The sequence below is a fragment of the Hyaena hyaena genome, unplaced genomic scaffold, assembly GCF_003009895.1.
Source record: "Hyaena hyaena isolate Hyena2069 unplaced genomic scaffold, ASM300989v1 scaffold_207, whole genome shotgun sequence".
Classification (NCBI taxonomy): Eukaryota; Metazoa; Chordata; class Mammalia; order Carnivora; family Hyaenidae; genus Hyaena; species Hyaena hyaena.
Window position 1 is genome coordinate 1,863,458 of NW_024080836.1, and position 19,671 is coordinate 1,883,128.

Consider the following 19,671-nt stretch of genomic DNA (forward strand, 5'->3'; position numbering starts at 1 on the left):
GTTGCTTTTTTTGTTACTTCGTATGTTTATAAGGTAGACAAGCAAATTTGAAAAAAAAAAAGTCTTATCTCGCTGTACCAATCTACTAGCACCAACATTAGCTAGAAATAACAACAGCCATTCGAGGAAATGTTTCTGTGTACACCTTATATAAAAGTAATTTTTAGCCGATTTTTTTCTGCATGCCAATATTTCAATGACATTTTCTAAAATTTTAAAAATCATTGTATTTTATATTTTGTACCCGAAATTTTACCAATTGAAATTTCAAATCTGAAGCATGAGGCTTCTATGCACACATTGAATGTTAGGCATAAAAATTATTTTTAAAAATTAGAAATAAAAATGTTCTATTAATGAGCATCAGGGTAAAAATGGGTTAAATGTTCTTCCTAATATGGCCTACCTGGATACATATGAGGTCATCTGACAGATCAATATATATGTAAACAGGATACCAGCTCCCACGTGCAATTAGAACATCAGATTGGAAATTCTTTATTCTACAATTAAAGTAAAGGCTTCAATGGAAAAACAGCACATTTCCAATTAAATCAACTAAGTGCAAGTTAGTTAGTTACTACCGTGTCCCATTTCTGAAATAGTAGCTTTTGTTGGCACGCTTTAGGAAGTAAATATTTACCCAGAGAAATGTAATTTCCTTTTCATTTATTTAGAAACTACACGAGCTGGTCTCTGCTTTCTAATTTTCTTTTTGCTACTTAGGGTAGTAGAGAGTTTTCTCGTTTTCTTCATTTTGATATTAGAATTGCAGAGTTGAACTTGTGTATATTTGAAAGGGAAAGACAATATTTCCCTAATGTTAATTAGCAACTTTCTTTCTTACTTGCACTATGGGTTTTTTTTTTTAATTAAAAAAAAAAAACAACCTTGATATAACATCAGTGCTTATTTCCAAAGTTATTTTGAATAACATCTGCTGATGAGAAGCAGGCAGAAAACTTTCATGCCGGTAAATGTAATTACTAATAATTTCATCATGATTGCTATGACTGCAATTTACTTATTCTTAATTTATTTTTATAATGAACTGCTTCAGTAAAATGACAAATGATTCCATTAGTTAAGAAACTAAAATGTCAATTTACGTGTGGTCTTTGGTGTCTAATTTGCTGAGTTGAGGTTTTTGTTTTCGTTATGATAATAATATTTGGCTATGCTCTGTGAGCAAAATTTATGAGGTCTTAAATATTAATCTTTCGATTTACTGAAACAAGGTAATTTTCAGCTTTAAAATGTTAGCAGTCTCTCTTTCATGCTCTTGAATACCCAAGTTTTAGGCACAAACTTCTGCAGCATGGTCATCCAAAAAATAATGCTCACTTTGTTCCCTGGGATCAAAACAATTCTTTTTTTTTTTTTTTTTGCTAATGACTGCAAATATCAGCTCATTTCTAACACAGTTTCCAATGGCAAACATTACTCAATTGTCAGTAAAAGAAAAGGGATTACATCAGCATTCAGGGGGAAAAAATGTTCTGTTCCTTCTTACTCCACAGTCTATGTTCAATCAGCCCGGAGCTAATGGAAGCCCTCCAGTGCCGAGAAATAAACAAACACAGTTGGGCAAATAGTCCAAAATCAAATCTAGTATATAAGGTGGACAATACATAGTTAGTTCCATTACCGAATCTTCCCCTGGGAGTTGAGCAGCTTCAGAGCCCTTCTCATTACACACCAGCACCATCTGTAGCCAGCCTGAGCCTGATTTGGGAATGTATAAAGTACACGAGAAAAATAGACTCAGCATCAGGAGCCGGAGAATCCTATTTCAAGTTTAAATTTTGCTTGTGAAAGATCATTTGGTTTTAGACTCCACAAACAGTGGGCCTCATCACTCAGAAGGAGGGATGTACGTAGCAAGGATTACTTCAGATCAGGGGGAATGAAGGTAATTGCTACTGTCCACAGGGATAGACCCAGCTCTTGTGCAGCTCAGGAGAGTTACGGCATGGCCCCAGTAGCTGCAGATTTGCTCCTGTTCCCCTTCTTCAAATGGGAAGCACCCTTTTCCTTGATGTGTTTGTCACAGTGTTGTTGTTAAGGTGCATTATTTAATTCTAACTTGTAAACGGAAAGGAAACTGATGGCATTGGTATCCTTAAAGTCCATAGACACTTTGCATGTGTGCATGTGTGAAAATTTTAAGAAAGCTTCTGGCTCAAAAAAGAAGCGAGAAGTAGTTTGTTTACTGAACAATAAACCCTGAATCATTATTAACAGGAGGGAATGATGTCAGTCATTACTTTCTGGGGGCTGAAAAACGGGGACATTATTGCCAGTCTTGAAATATGTTGCAAGATTATGTGTAATACTTGGATGGATTTTTTCCCCCAAGGTATGCCACCTTCCAACCGGCAGAAGTTGTTTTATCAATGTTTTCTATTGCCATTTTTATTCTCATTCCACCTCCATTCCCCAAGCAATCCCCATCTTCATCTAGTATCTAAATGTCTCTGGAAATCTGATTGCTTTCCTTGTTTGAATCACACTCATACAGAACTGCAAATGATTGTGGGTCTTTGACTTCTGAATGCCATGAAAAGTCTATATATAAATTTGGAGAGAGAGCACTGCCTATAAAGGGTCGAGGGCTTCATAGGCACGGCAGATCATATTCCTTTGAAGGGTCAAAGAAGGAACTCTGAACAGTGTTTTGATCCAAGCTTCCTCCCCAAGAAGAGGTCGTACTCCGTGTAATTGAAACCTTGAAAGTAGTAATGAGCCCCCAATGTAGGAAAACCCACAGTCCCCATATTTTGTCTCTCCCTTCCATCCCCACCTCTTGGCACACACCACAGGTGGGAATCATTCATTCTCAGTAAGACCCTACTTTGGCCCTCACCTGTTCCTGGAAGGGTTTCCGAGCTTGCCAAACTTCAGATCCTTTTAATGACTCCATGTGTCTGCAGAGGCCTTGACCGTGTTCCCTCCGGGCTCGGTAGGAGTGACTGGGACCTCAGGCTTGACTGGGCAGCTGTTTTGCTGTGGGCAAACATTTGGTGTAGTCACTGTTGTTGTTGCTAATGATGGTCTCCGTGCTCCTTTCTGGGAGATCGACTGCTAGACTTCCTTAGACTTTGACTTTTTAATATTCTTGGCCTTGGATGAGAAAAGGTGACAATCCTTCAGAACACTTGATGAACTCCATTCACATCTGTTCTTAGCTTCAAACCTTGTTTGGTGAATCTCCCTCACCCTAGATTCCAGTACTGACTTTTTTTTTCATGGTTATTTAGAACCTGAAGTCACTGGTAAGATCAACTATCTGGTAAGATAAATTCAGTCTCATTTCTCTAATTTTCTGGTTGCGGATTTGGGTGAATTACTTAATTTTTCTAAACCTGTTTCCTCAACTAAAAATAGGTATAATAATAGCAGTTGAATCATAATATTACTGTGAGTGTTGAATAATTTGATCTATGTGAAGATCTTTATCTAGTTCTCCATAACTGTTAACTATCATTATTAGTTACTTAATAACAATTTAAACCTGAAATGCAATTTGCTTCTGGGTTAAGATTTTGTTCAGTAGTTTCTGACCCGGCATCATCCCTACTCATGTCTGATAAATTTTATTGTAACACAAAACGATGTACCTGAATGGCATTTATTCACAAAAAACCAATAGCTAACATTTACCACGTAGCTCCTGTTGTCAAATATGGAGCCAAGTACACTATAGACAAATCACATTTAATCCTTACAACAATTATGCAAAGTATCAATTACTATTGCTCCTATTTTACAAAAGAGGAAACCGAAGCTGTGAAAGTTAAGTAATATGCCCAAGGGTATGGGAAGCAAATGGTAATGTTGAGACTTAAACCTACCCTCGTCTGTGTCAGAGATACACATAAATGTATCAACACCCATTTCCTCATGTCCTGGCCCCACAGACTGTATTTCCCAGCCTCTTACAGTAAAGCATCTCCATGTAACGGTTATAGCCAGTGGAATGGGAGTGAAAGTGATGTGCACCGTTTCAATGCCTTTCCCCTTAAAACCTCCATTTAAAATCTTCTACCAGCTGGATGTCAATACCACACGGTGAAGATTAGCTGAGCCTTCATCAACCTAGATCCTTGAACAACTGCAAGGAGCACGGTGCTTCCTCTATCCTTTCCCTTTGCCAACTGAGCTGGGGCAAATGTGGTTTCAGCTGGAGACATATGTTTTCTAGTCTTCTGTTTTCTTTTAATCACTGTAACTAATACTGTATCCAACTCTAAAGTTTTCTATCTCTGCTGTTACATTATGCTGGCATACCAACTAGCCAGAAAGTGTCACAACCTGCTGAGTCACATAGAAACTGCCGAAATGTCTCATAGGTAAGTTGCCTCAACTTTGGAATAAGGGTGCTCAAGCTTTAAACTCATTATTTCAAAGTATTATAAAATGAAGTCCTTAACTTAGAGGCTGCTACATTTCAAAAGTTTGTTATTTTGATTCCCCAATTACCCAAAAGTGGCATAAAAAGGACATAGGCCATCTTTAATCATGAGAATCAATCCCTTAAAAATTATCTTTTAAAAAGCGCTTGAGGCGCCTGGGTGGCTCGGTCATTTAAGCAGCGGACTTCTGCTCAGGTCATGATCTCACAGTTGGTGGGTCTGAGCCCTGCATCAGGCTCTGGGCTGACAGCTCAGAGCCTGGTGCCTGCTTTGGATTCTGTGTCTCCCTTTTTCTTTGCCTCTCCCTCACTTGCACTCTGTCTCTCTCAAAAATAAATCTTAAAAAAAAAATTAAAAGTCTCAAAAATTAGCCATGGTAACCATGATCTTGTACCTCTATATGTAATTGACACGTTTTTAAGCTGAACTAAATCTTGGTATCCCACACAAAGAGTCAACCCCATTTTTCAAAAAGCAGTTTTCTGCCCAAAATTCTCTACATGTTGGGACGCTTTAAGTAGAAAAATTTCTTAAATATTGTTCTTTCAAAAAACACATTGATTAGCAATAACAGTCATGACAAGGAACCACTGCCTTATTCCACAATTTATTCAGAATTTTTTAAAATATACATTTTCTTTTCCATGCATGTGCCATGGAGGGAAGGTAATATAATGTGTAATGAAGGTAAAAAGTTCTGAAATCAGGCAGTTCTATCTTTATATCATGTCTCCTGCATTTACACATCCTGTAATTTGAGAGATTTACTTAAAATCTTTTGGTTTCATTTTTCTCTTGTAAAAGAAGGGCAGTGATTACACCTCCTTCAAAGACTGGATACAAGGAGAAAAAGGTCATTTAGGAAAAGCGTATCAACTCACACATAAAAGGTGCTCAATAAATGCTGGCTTTTACAAGACTATTAGGTCTAAAATTTTTCAGAAATATTTATTTAAAATAATCTTTACATAATAAATGCTGCGCTGTCCAACATTTCAGATGGAAAAAGTCTGGACTGTATTGGTATCCACCACGTCTTTATAAGAAGACACACTATGAATGAAAATGGTGTGTTTCATAAAGATTTCCAAGAGATTGGGAGTTTTTATTTCAGATTCCAGGAAGCAGAGATTTAATGGCTAATATTTAAATGACAGGAAAGAAATTTTTCATTTGGGGTCAAAAGCTTTCTCCTTTTGTTAATGTAATGATGTCAAAGGATGGCAGAACCCCATTCCTCTAGTTTAGTCTGATCCCAAATGATGATGAAATAGAATATTCATCAGTTCTCTCTTCTCCTGAGAATAGGCAATAATGAGTCTCTACCTTTTATTTGGTGATTTGTGGAAGGGTGAGGGAGAATAGGGGGAGGTGTGTCCTTTTTTTTTTTTTCTTTTAAGAATTAGAAAATTTCACTTCTTAGTCTTCTACCTAATATCCACTTGTCTTGCTTTCAGATGCATTATCTATTGAATTACTCCCTTTTCAGCATGACTAGAGGCACCTCTTGAATTCTGCATATATATGTCCAAGTTATGGGCATTGAGAGTTGAGTCAGGAAGATATCAACAGGACTTATGTACCAACTGTGAGCATTTTCTGATCACAAAGACCTTCTTGTCCTGTGTCATTCTACCACCACATGAAGAAAGTTCTTTAAAGAAAGAAATTCCATATGATTCATCAGTACTTTTCATTGGGTAATTCTGAACCTCCACTTTAGCCTCTACCCACCCAATTGTTTCCTTACAGGCAACTAAACTCTGCTTCCCCCCCGCCCCACAAACCTCATTCTCTTGCTCTCAAAATGGCCCTATTTTCTGTGTCTCTATTTCTGTTAATGGCATCATCATCTTTTCATTAGCCCCAAATAGAATCTTTAGTCATCTTTGACTCCTTCCTCTCCTTCAAGTTCTAAAATCAGACACATCCAACTGGAATTTCATGCATATTCAGCTTCCTCTTCTATCATCGTAGTTTCTATAGTCCAGATTACCCACCTGTCACAGAGGCTGGGTTATTATCCCATATCTGATCCCTCTGTCTTTATTCACTTTCAACTCTCCACACCAGGCTCCAATTTATTCTCTATTCCATTGGTATAATTCTCTGTCTAAAGCATGAACTTAGTACTGATATTCCCCTGCTATATCACTAATATATATCCTATATAAATATATCACTATATTTTCCTTTCTTCTAAACTAAATCTTTCCAAGTTGTCAGACCTGGGTTTTCCTGAACAGGAGAAATTGCAAGATAGAAAACAAGGATTTCCTGCAGAAAACTGCTTTTGCCAACTTTCGTTTCCCACAGTGTGAGCGCATTGAAAGGATTATCCTCTTGGGCATGTGGGAAGAGAGCTCCTTTGAGGAATCACGGTGTCATGAACAACACCAAACACTAGAGGATTCTTCTCTTGCAAAAAGCTTTATTTATAGGGTGAATTGAAAAAGATCTGCTGTATATGATGCTGGCAATGGAATCAATGGTGGGCCTGGTGTCAGAAGGAGCCGGCAGCAGCCACTTTAGGGAGAATCGCTATCAAAGGTAAGGTTCTCTGAAAATAGATTTGAGACAGAATTTGGTATGCAAAATATTTATTAGGGATCAACACTGTTAAAGATAGGAAGGAAGAGTAAGCAGGACTGGGTAGCGGGAGCGAGTTGTTTGTGGTGCAGACTACACAAAACCTTGGTCAACCCACCAGCAAGCTCTGTGGCAAAAACTGCCCACCAGAGTGGTCTTGCAAGAGAACTTGCAAGAGAAGGAAGTGTATGATCTGGGTGTGAGAGGTTCTCTGTGACTGAAGCAGACCCTGTAGGAGTTGAGATTGGGAGGCACCCTGCTGACCATACCCTTCACTGCTGCACAGCAGGTCCTTCCTGCAGACAGACTGGGATGAGCATCTCACTGTCCACCATGATCCTCTGTAGGACCATTGGGATCTGGCCTGAAGGAGCTTATCACTGTCAACTGTAAACTTTTAGGAGGAAAGCAACTTTGTTCTCAGGCTCCTTCTCACTCTCAAATAAGTGTCAAGCATAAGTTATATAAGTTATATACTTGCAATAAGTTATATATTTGCAAGTTTGCCTTCCTTTCCAGATTATGTTTCATGAGATAGAAATTATCTCTTATTTACTCATAAGACATTAAGTACCTAAGTCAGTGAAATGAAAGGACTTCATTTATACATTTATATTTAGGGTCCCACATTCTCATAATATATTAATGTATTTATTAATTTACTTTTCCTACTCTCTATAGAAACAGTTGGTTATTTTATTTTGTTTTTTAGTAAAGATTTTTAAATGTTTATTTATTTTTGAGAGAAAGAGAGAGAGCGCACACATGCAAGCAAGGAAGGGGCAGAGAGGGAGAGAGAGGGAATCCCAAGCAGGCTCTGAGCTGTCAGCACAGAGCCAATATGCGGTTTGAACCCACAAACCATGAGATTGTGACCTGAGCTTAAATCAAGAGTTCGGCACTTAACCGACTGAGCCACCCAGGCGCCCCCAGACTTGGTTATTTTAAAAGAATCATATTTTTAATAAACATATGTATACATTTAAAATAAAAGTTATCTAGAATGTGAAGAAATTTTATGCAATCACAAATTACCTGGAATAGTCCTCATCTCCTGAATGTATATGAGAGGAGGAGAGGAAGGGCTTGTGTTAAGGCTTATGTGAAAAAGAAAGGAAAAGAAAAACAATTATATAGGGACCTCTGAGTGGCGCAGTTGGCTATGAGTCTGATTCTTGATTTTGTCTAAAGTCATGATCTCATCGTTCTTAGATTCAAGTCCCTCGTTGGGTTCTGTGCTGAAAGTGTGGGGCCTGCTTGGGATTCTCTCTCTCTTTCCCTCTCTCTGCCTTTGCCCTGCTCATGCTATCTCTCTCTCTCTCAAAATAAGTGAATAAGCATTAAAAAAAAGAATAACAGTTATATAAATAGGAAGTCTACCTCAGAAACCCACTCTTGAAATAAAAATGCTTAGAAAACCTTTGATCAGATTCTACAAAATAAAGAGATTAAAAAGTTGGAAGTTGAAAACGAATGTTACTATATGCCAGGCATTGAGCAAACAAAATGATTAAGACAAAGGGGAATGAAATGAGCTCCCAGTAATATATAATAACTGACTTCTGGATAGTGTTTTCATTTATATTTTCCCATTTGAACAGTCAGGTGATGAAAATAATAATCCTCACTTTAGATATAAGGAAACTGATGTCAGATGACTAGTAGAACAGAAATATCACTTTGAATCTATGAGAATTGTTGGGACATCCTCCCTCCTATGTCATGGTAACTAGCTACTGATACTGAGTTGAAAATATTTTTAAATTGATATATATGAAATACTTTTCATGCATCTTTTCATTCATTCAGTCCACAAGAATTTAGTGAGCTCAAGGATCAAGGGCATCAAAATGATAAGAATATACAGACAAAATAGATTAGATTCTTGTCTTGAGACTGACTACAGTGTGAAACATAGGACATGAATATGGAGCTGTGGAACATTCTAGGATGTGCTCTTTAGCTAAATCTAGGAAGAAGGATAACTAAGAAAGGTCTATGAAGATGATCCTAGGAAAGAAGTGTCTAGAGTAAAGCAACAAATTGATTTCTCCTCATAGAGTATCTGATAGCAAATCTTTATGTGGATGAACTCGGAGTAAAAGATTGGGAAGGTAAGAAGCCATACCTCAAAGGATGCTGTCTGAACAATGGGAAAATTAATTCTGTACACAACGAGGGTGAGTAAATGATTCTAAAATTGAAGAATCAGTATTTTAAAGCCAACACATTCACTGTGCAGTAATGAAGAAACCGCATCCATTTGGGACCACCAGTGTCACTGAGGAAAATTAAGTCCTAGCAACAGTCAAGAGGGAGATGCTGTAGTCCAAACAAGCAGCGGATGAGTGGAGAGGGAGGCTTGGGGTATGAGTTAAGAGATACTTAGGAGACAGACTCAACTGATATGATAGAGGTAGAATGGTCATTAGAGGCCATTTATTCAACTGGATTTCAGGATAGATTTCAAATAGGAAGACTTAGTGAGGAGCACCTGGGTGGCTCAGTTGTTAAGCTCCTCACTCTTGATTTCAGCTCAGATCGTGATCTCATGGTGATGAGATTAAGCCCCCCTTCAGGCTCCATGCTGGGTGTGGAGCCTGCTTGAGATTCTCTCCCTCCTTCTTCCTCCACCCATCCCTGCTTGCACACATGCTCTCATTCTCTTTCTCTCTCAATATGTTTTTTAAAAAAATTGAAAAAATTAAAAATAGTGAACAGGATGTGACCTGTCTTTTCTCTAGGATGAAAGGAACACAAACAAGAATGGGTTTATTGGTGGGATATTGCTCAAGTCCGTGTTGGACTGATAATGTGAATGAGGAGGCTAGATCCCCTGCTACAGGATCACAATGGCCTCGAGTGATGGAGGTTTGGCATAACCTCTGTGTAAGTTGAAAAGCAGCATGTAAAATGATCTCTATTTGGTACCACGGACCTATCTGAGGGTCTTTGTCACACCCTGGCATCATTACGCAAACTAAGGTAACTCTTCTCTAATGGCCTTCAGCACCTTGGTGCCTGAGCCAAATGTGCAAGGCTGTGCAGATCCAACTCTCAGCTGTCAAGGGACAGATTAGCAGAAGGATGGGAGTTGAAATGTAATTCCAAAACCTCTGAGCTAGGTACAACAAAAAGCATGGAGGATTAGGGCTGAGACTGGAGGCCTTGATGAGACAGAAGACTGGATGTAGAGGGAGTACAGATGAAAAGAACTGGAGAAAGGAATGTCACGTCAAAGAGAGTGTACTATAATTTACATAGTCAGAATTGGTACAGTATTCTATGCATGGTGCAGTAGTCTTGTATAGCATTTTATTATGCAGAATGCATGATAGAGGTAAGAAAGGACTTTAGAGGCCATTTATCCTTGTCCCTTCTTTTTACAGATGACATGAGGGAGCCTTAGAAACCAGGCAGCAAGCTAGTGAGGGACTGAGGAGTGGAACACCAACTTTGCCACATTGTCTGCCTACCCCAAATATAGTTAAAATTTTAACAAAGAATTGTTAAACTCTTACTAAATGTAAGGCACAATGACCAGCACTGAGTGATACATAATCCCTATTCCTTTTAAAAAATATTTTTAAGTTTATTTATTTTTGAGAGACAGAGATAGCAAGCATGAGTGGGGAGGGCAGAGAGAGAGGGAGACACAGAATCCGAAGCAAGCTCTAGGTTCTGAGCTGTCACCACAGAGCCCGATGCGGGGCTCGAACCCATGGACTGCCAGAACAGGACCTGAGCCGAAGTTGGACTCTGAACCGACTGAGCAACCCAGGTGTCCCCATAATCTCTATTCTTAAGGAATTTACTATCCAAGTGGCTTATTGAGAATTCACATTATATATTAAATGAAACAATTATTAAAGTGATATTCAAAAAGGAGGAACCAAAATCCCTTTAAATTAAGTGAGGTTTGCCATCAGAGTGTTGAAAAGTTGCCTTTCTTCTTATGAAATCACAATTTTGAATCACTAAATGAATAGATAGTGGCATAATTTTTATGTTCTCAGTCCTTGAATTATAGTTTCTATGAATAATGCCTGCTGAAGTCAAAATAAATCAACTGGAAAGTTATTTCACATTTTTAGTTTCCTGTCTACAATACTAAACTGTTCATTGTTTCCTTAGTTTTCCCTTCTAACTTTCTGGTCAAGCTAGAATCGAAACTGTATACAAAATGCTTCATTTTTTTTTTCTCAACAATTATTTCTTATGTTCTTCAGCACTGGTGAAATGACCTCTACCAACTGTATCATTTTACAAGAGACAATCGGGAGCTTTACTGGGGAAAAAAAACAAATATTTTATTAAATTAATTTAAAAAGAAATATTTGAACATGAAAATCTGCATAGTATAAATATTTTATATGGGAAATAGCAATAAAAATTAATATTCAGTTATATTATTCATATGTAAGGGGGTGGAATCTACTAACTAATTTGGAAGCCATGGTTCTCCTAGAATATTCAAAATAGCATATGCAGAGCAATTTTGCTGTATCATATTTTAAAACGTCCTTATATTAACTTTGTTTTACTTTTTTAAACTATACTAATGATTATATTTCTCACACATTTTCTTGAACTCTCATATACCACAGAGTTATAATATATAAATAAATTAATGTAAAATTCTTATAACCACAACAACCAAATTGGAAAGAATGCAATATAATACATATTAAACCTTCTCTGTAAAGTGTGAGACTAAGATATTTACCAGCACTTCTTTCTCACATGCATACTGCAGTATCTAAATGGGCCTGGGCTACACTGGCTACTCCATGGGAATGAGTTCAGTCTTTAGAAGTAGAAATCCCCTCTGGGTTTGGCTCTCAGAGCTCTATTTAGAACTGTCCACACTGCCTTGATGGCATGGCTAATTTAGTTCAGATTCTGAGTTCTTTACTTCCATAAAATAGTCTACTCTGAGAGGATCATCAAATTGAAATGATTCCTGAGCCCAGCTTTCTTTTAACTTTTATTTTTTGTTACAAACTTTTTGCGCAGAACACAGAATGGTTAAAAGTAAGATTCTACAACAGATTTCAAAGATCTTCCCATCCTTACCTATGTATTTTAATGGTGCAGTCAGTCAGCACTGAGCAAGCCCTGAAAAATATTTAACCCATGAAACTACTCTTAACTAAGCTTGACTATCTCTTTCTCACTGGCGCTCTACCATTCTTGTTGTTCCCTCTAGAATGAATTCGTCCAATCAGTTAAAATAGCATGTGGCACATAGAGACTTGTCTCCTTTCTAATCATAGCATATTTCCAGCCAAAGGAGTAGTTATTTAAGCTACAAGTAGGCAGGGGCTTAGAGCAGTGGCCTCAACATGTTGCTAAACTAGCAACATCAGCATCACTGGGAATTTTTTAAAAGGCAAATTCTTGGGCCATACCCATTTGGAATAAAAAAAAAAAATCTCAGAGGTGGGGCCCACCAATTATCTATTTTTCACAAGTCTTCTAGATTATTCTAATGCAAATTAAAGTTATATAACTGCTTTAGAATTCACCTTGCCAGAGTAGGCCCATTTCTTCGGCCAAAAAGTGTTGCTACAGGCAATAAAACATCATTGAAGGAATGAGTCCCAGGCTGGAGAGAGTCTGATATGTTTTAGATTCCTATCTAGCAATAAGTAGGAGACCAAAACTGGGGTATTACTAGAAAAGCTCAGGCAAGATATTCCTTTATTACTACTTAGTCACACTATCCTTCTATTACTCTTAATCACCAGCTTGCAGAAGAATTTCAAACCCCAATTTCAGGATGAGTCTGTAGAGCTATGGGTCTCAGTCCCCAATCCCTTCAATAGGCCCAAGGTGTCTCTCAGAGACAGAGCTAACACAACAGAGCCCGTAGCATTCTAACCTGCTCATTATGGGAAGGCAGGAAATGTTACCTGACAGCGAGGTCCCTGTTCTGTGGAAAGAAGAACAAGTATGGGAAATACCATATCCACCGATCACAAAATTAACTCACACTACAAAACACAAGTTATGAACTGTTGAAAATCCTTCACAGAGGATGACTGTCTAACATGTACTTTAAAAAAAAGTGGAGACCCTTTATTTTTAGTTTCTGTGACATTTAAAATGTGTAAAAATTTGTAGGTAATTGCTTGAACGTGCTTCCACTCACGTGTGCCATTTCTCCTGGACAAAAATTTAGAACAAGGGGAAGAAAGTAATTCTCCTAGTGAATCGCTCCTGCATCTCCCCTTTTTGGGGGGACTCAATTGTCAAGTTCAAAGTCAGACAGAGAAGTCAAATTTATTGAACTTTCACTTGAAATTGTTAGCAACAAGGCTGCAAATAATTACAGAAAATAATAAACTAAAGAGGGTGATGGTCTTTCTGCTTTTATAAATAAATCCCTTGCATCTCTAAAATAATTCCTAGGGCTCTCAAAGAGTCGTGAGGACAATGTCATAATTGTTTTTATTTGGCTTCATTTTCCTGATTCTTATTCATATCTCAGGTCATTTAGAAAATTATAAAGTAAAAATTACACACACACACACACACACACACACACACACACACACACATACACACACATACAATGTAACATATACCAGAAAAGAATAACTCACTAAAAGTCCTGCTTGAAAAATATATGGGAAAAACCAGTGGGATTTTTATTTTGTCAAAACCTTGTTAGTCATGTTTTGGTTTTGGATTTGCAGTCTGTGGAGTATTTTATACTTCTCAAATTTCTTCTGTTCACTTGTGACTCTCAAACCTAATAGAAATCTCCTTTTCCCCTTCAAGTAATACTTGTCTGCTTCGAGGGCTATCAGGGGAATACTTTCTAAAAAATTGTTCAAACCAGCTAGAGCAGTGCACAAATACATACCGAATAAGAACGTACTGAAAAACAGCCGTCAAAATAGCCCAAATAATCTAAAGGCTCATTGTAAAAAGTACAGAGAACAAAGTAGAAACAGTGCCTTAAGGGCTTAGTTTCAATTTCTGCAATAATCCACCATTTCAGATAGAGTTAATTCCCTAGACTGTGTACACATGGATAATTTAATTCCATGGATAATCTCTAATATTTGTTTGGGGATAAAATGTCAAACTTCTCCCACTAAACCTTTTCACCTCACCTTTGGACAAGTGGTCAAATGGGGAGATCTGTGGCTGCCTCTCCTTTGCCTGACTCCACACGCCAAGGGCAGTGCAAACAAAATGTGAAATGGATCTCCCCACTTCACTCCGGCCATAACCTCGGCCTCATGTTGCCTGGCTTGGGGGAGGGAAATGAACAATGGAGTAGTGACATATAAAAGTCAAAGCATTTTTTAGGACGTTTAACTAATTTCAAGAAACACAGGGGTTGTTATAACATTTAAAAAGCGATAGATAAAATGAAATCCTCTTCATAGAAAACAGATATCTGCTTGTTTTGTTTGGGAAGGCAATATTGGAAAAAGCTTAAGGTTTTGACCCAAAAGACATGTGTCTAGACTGCGGCTCTGGCACTTGCTAGCTGAGTGAACTTCAGAAAGTTTTAAAAATCGATGAATCTTAGTTTTGCCATCTATTAGATGGGAATAACAATAACTTTCTCAGAGGATCACAGGGTTGAAGTAAGGCCATGCACATGAAAAGCACCTTTAAACCGTAACAGCTGCATAGTTTTTATTTATTAGGAGGTAAAGTACAGAACATGGAGAACTCTGATATTGATTGCCTACAAGACCAGGATGTTTCAGAGTGGCTGAACTTCAAAACATTATTGGCAACAACATTCAATGGAGTTCTCCATGGGCTTTTATTTTGATATCCCCCATTATCATCCATATGTCCTACATAGAATAGCTGCTTACTACATATTTGCTAACAACTCACAAAGTCTTTTCTAACAGACAGATTGAAATCCAGAACAGTAACCAAGAGTCTTCAACACATCCTTTTCTCTGGCTGATTAGAGAGGGATCGCTGGACAGGTAAAAATACTGAAGTCTCTGAATCTGGGTGATATCTGTTTTCCTAGGCAGTCTACAGAGTTGCTTTTCGTAATAAGGAAAAATACGAGGAATTTTTATTTTAAGAAATTGCAAGTAGTTTATTTTTTCATTTATTGTTTGCATATTTAAATGAAGGATTTATGTTTCAGCTGCAGTCAGCATCACCAGAGTGAATCTCCTCCAAAGAGAGAGTTGTTAGACAAAAAAAATTCAGCGGCACCTGGGTGGCTCAGTCAGTTAAGTGTCCAACTTTGGCTCAGGTCATGATCTCATGGTTCTTGGGTTCGAGCCCCGTGTCGGGCTCTGTGCTGACAGTTAGCTCAGAGCCTGGAGCCTGCTTCGGATTCTGTATCTCCCTCTCTCTCTCTGCCCCTCCCCTGCTCATGCTGTCTCTCTCTCACTCAAAAAATAAATAAAAACATTTTTTAAAAATTCAACACCTGCCCTTAATATCAAAGAATCAAATAATTCTTAGTCCTTAGTGTGGTCCTCAGATTATTTTCAGTCAAAGGTGTTAAAATCTCAACTTCAGTGAGCTAAAGGAACAAAAGCAAAACACATGGATTTTTCTCTGTCTCTGTCTCTCTTCTCTTTGCACATTATCATTCTCTCCTGCTGTTATAGTTCTCTTGTCTACTGGAAGAACCTTAGCCAGCAGCAGCCATATACTATATACCAATACCTGCACTAAGAAAAAAATAGAAAAGTCTCTCGAATGGCTTGACTTCAGGTATTCAATGGCTTGACTTGGTGCAATCTTAAATCAGGTAAGTGTGGGGGTAAGGGTGAAATATTAGACCAGAAGAATGGAAAGGAAAATAATTCTAGGTGGGCAGAATTAATGGCCTCAATATTTGATTTGAGGATAAATGACTTTCATTGGTAAAGAATATTTTAGAAATGCCATTGACTTCAGTAATAATTCAAATGAGTATTTTTTGCTAAACAACGTAAGTAGAAGATGTGCTTTGAGTAACTATTGAAACATTTACAACACCCTTGTAGAAGACTTCATAGCCTTAGATATTACTTTAGATGAAGGGAAAATCTTAAATAATTGCCAAAATGGAACAAATTCTCAACATAACAGTGAAATCAATGTGTGATATTGAGGGTTTTATAGCACTGTGACATTTTAGAAGACAAAACTTTCCATTCCTCCTTCTGAGAAAATTAACTCATTAAAGACTTTCAGTGTCCTATTCCTCAAATGTAAAATTTCATATCAGCAGAGCTGGGAAGACATTATGACCTCCAAAGAACACTTCAAAGTGAATCGCCATTTCTCCAATCTAAACCATCAAAATATTAAGGAGATGAATATATCTTAAATAAAGGCTCAAAGAGAGCAGAGCCCTAACAGTCTTCTCTATTTTGACAGTGGCTAGCCATGGATCTCTTCCACAGATTAAGCAATTGAATTAGCCTCATCTCTGCAGCACTTCTCAGAGCCTTCAATGGGCTACCATGTAACACTTCCGGAACACTTTTAAAAATTGCCTTCAACCCCAGAATAGTTATTATCTTTTTCCATAAAAGTAATACTAGTTGGTAACTACTTTTGGTATATTTGTGACCTAGAGCTTGCCAGTCTTCATATATAATACAGTTCTCTGACTTTTTAGTTTGACCAAATTTTCAATAAAATAATTAGGAAAGTCCTCTTAAAATCTAGAAAGAAAAAAATAAACCTCCTATGACATGTAATTTTTTAAGTTTAATTTATAATTTTAATTTAATTTATAATTTATAATTTAATTTATAATTTTAATTTATAATTTCATAGTAGAATATTTAAAATTAGTACTTGAATAATCTCTACTACTTAAATGTCATAGCCTTTGATAGGACCTTTGTACCTCTAGCTTCTCCATTCTTCAGTCATCCTACACTCTTGGGAAGAAACACTTTGTAAACTGGATTATTTCTCTACTGAGAAGGACTTTTAGATTTTTTCTGTTCTCCTTCCAGATTTCTTATCCACCCTTTTCTGCTCTGCTCTTTGTGCCAGAGTCTGACCTGTATTAACCACATCAACTATCTCCCTTGTCCCTTGGCTTCTGGCTGGGTTTGGCAATGAACAATACCAATAGGAGATGAGAAATAGAGAAAAGGCTAAGTTCCAGGTACTAATCCTCTTTTTTTTTAATGTTTTATTTATTTCTGAGAGAGAGAGACACAGTGTGAACAGGGGAGGGTCAGAGAGAGAGGGAGACACAGAATCTGAAGCAGGCTCCAGATCTGAGCTTTCAGCACAGAGCCCAACGCGGGGCTCGAACCCATTAACCATGAGATCATGACCCGAGCCAAAGTCGGACGCCTAACAGACTGAGCCACCCAGGTGCCCCTTAATCCTCTTATCCTAACTGTCACAACCTGTCTTCCCGCCTTCCAGTTCCTTATAGGAACTAGTGTCAACAACAGTACCCTCTCTGTCTGCTGGTTTCATTATCTACTCATTCCTCTTGCCTTGTCAGCCTACAGGTGGTAAGAGTCAACTAACGTGCAATTCTTAGATGGAGGCATAAGTGCTTCTGCCTTGAGCTTACTGCTTTCAAGAGCCTCACTCTGATTCTCCATATTGAGAAGAGTCTTCAGCATCAAAACAGATGTGCTCACCCAGAGCCTGCTCTCTTTCCATTCAGAACGTAATCAGGACCTCAGAATTTCCTGTTCAAGCTGGTCTGCAACTGCTCCCAGGGCTCCAGGTGTCCTTTTCTCCAAGTCAGCTCTCCAAACCTGAGACTATGCTGTAGGCAAGTGCACCTGAGGCCAGAGACATGGCCAAAGGTTTATAATATGAGGGTTGTGGGTAGAGTTGACATAAAAGGTAAAGATCCACCCAGGAATATATCTTTTTCTAATTCATTAAGGTGCTACCCTCTTGCCAACCTGTCCACCTAATGAGAATGCTTCTTCACATTTGCAAAAAGGAATCATGCAAACCAGTGGTAGCCTTGGAACTATTAAAATTAAAGTTTTTAGGGGTGTCTGGGTGGCTCAATCAGTTAAATGACTGACTTCAGCTCTGGTCAAGGTCTCATGGTCTGTGGGTTCGGGCCCTGAGTTGGGCTCTGTGCTGACAGCTCAGAGCCGGAAGCCTGCTTTGGGTTCTGTGTCTCCCTCTCTCTCTACCTCTCCCCCCAACTGTGTTCTCTTTCTCTTGATAATAAATAAACTTTAAAAATTGTTAAAAAAACAAAGTTTTTAAAATTGTGCTACTCTGCTTTCTAGAGTTTTCTTGAAGGTGCTTTGTTGGCTACTGTCAAGGCATGAGGGAAGATTGTCAGGCAGATTTTCCATTAATCAGAGCAGTGAGGCTCTGATCTGTTTCATATGTCACTTGTAAACTTTTATTTGAATAGATGGTTCTATAGAAAAATATCTTTGAATATCACTGGAATATATGACCTAAAAATTTCCATCAAGTTTAACCATTAGGAGGCCCTATGATCCTCTATCTTGAACCTTATGGAAACTTCTAGACTTTTGGTTTTAGAACCTTCATTTAAAGTATGAAAATTCTCACTGTCCTACATACTTCCTTTACTGATCCCTGTTCATATATGCTTCTCTAACTTAGTTGGAGTGATTTTTCCCCCTTTTCTTCATGTTGTCTTTCAAAGAACTGCACCTTAACTATCTCCTCTGTGGGAGGTCTTCCATGCTAATTTGCATACTGATGAAATTTTTAGGCTCTCCATCAGGTGCTCCTTAGCAGAAGGAATGCAGGCTTGTTATTAGAATTTTGTTGTTGTTGGGGCGTCTGCGTGGCTTAGTTGGTTAAGCGTCCGACTTTTGCTTAGGTCATGATCTCGCGGTTCGTGGGTTCGGGCCCCACATCGGGCTCTGTGCTGACTGCCAGCTCAGAGCCTGGAGCCTGGTTCAGTCTGTGACTCCCTCTCTCTCTGACCCTCCCCTGCTCACGCTGTCTCTCTCTCTCTCTCCTAGAAATTAAAAAAAAAAAAAAGAATTTTGTTGTTGTTACTATTGTTTCTTGTTTCTCCCTTGCTTGAGCTCTAGTTATTCCCCACTTTCTCTGGACTGTATATAATAGGGAAAAATGGTAGCTCCAAGTGACAAACCTGTCCTAGAATGTGTTGTAATTATAATAGATTTCAGTTAAAGGGGGAACATAAAGATAAGCAGAAGGATTCAAATGAATGCTAAAATTTCATACAAAGAAATGGCAAGAAGCAGCATTGGCTGAATACCAAGTGTTTTGATAAGAATATTTGTAATAATAAAAGCATCTAATGTTCATTAAACACTTATTATATGCCAGAAACACAATTTCACTCAAACCTCCCAACCTTTCCTATAAGGTAGGAAATATTAGCAGTCCTACCTTTATAACTTTGTATATTTTAAATGTGCTTATTTTAAAAACATTGTCTGATTATCCTTTATAAATAATTTTCTCTGAAGTTAATTCATACCCTGATTGTTAAATTTTTTGCCATTTGGAAAATGGCATTCATTTGGAATTTTATTTTATTTTATAGTTTATTTATTCTAAGAGAGAGATCACAGCAAGAGAGAAACAGAGAGAGAATCCCAAGCAGGCTCCATGCTGTTGACACAGAGCATGACGCAGGGCTCCATCCCACGAACTGTGAAATCACGACCTGAGCTGAGATCAAGAGTCAGACACTGAATGGACTGAGCCCCAGGAACCC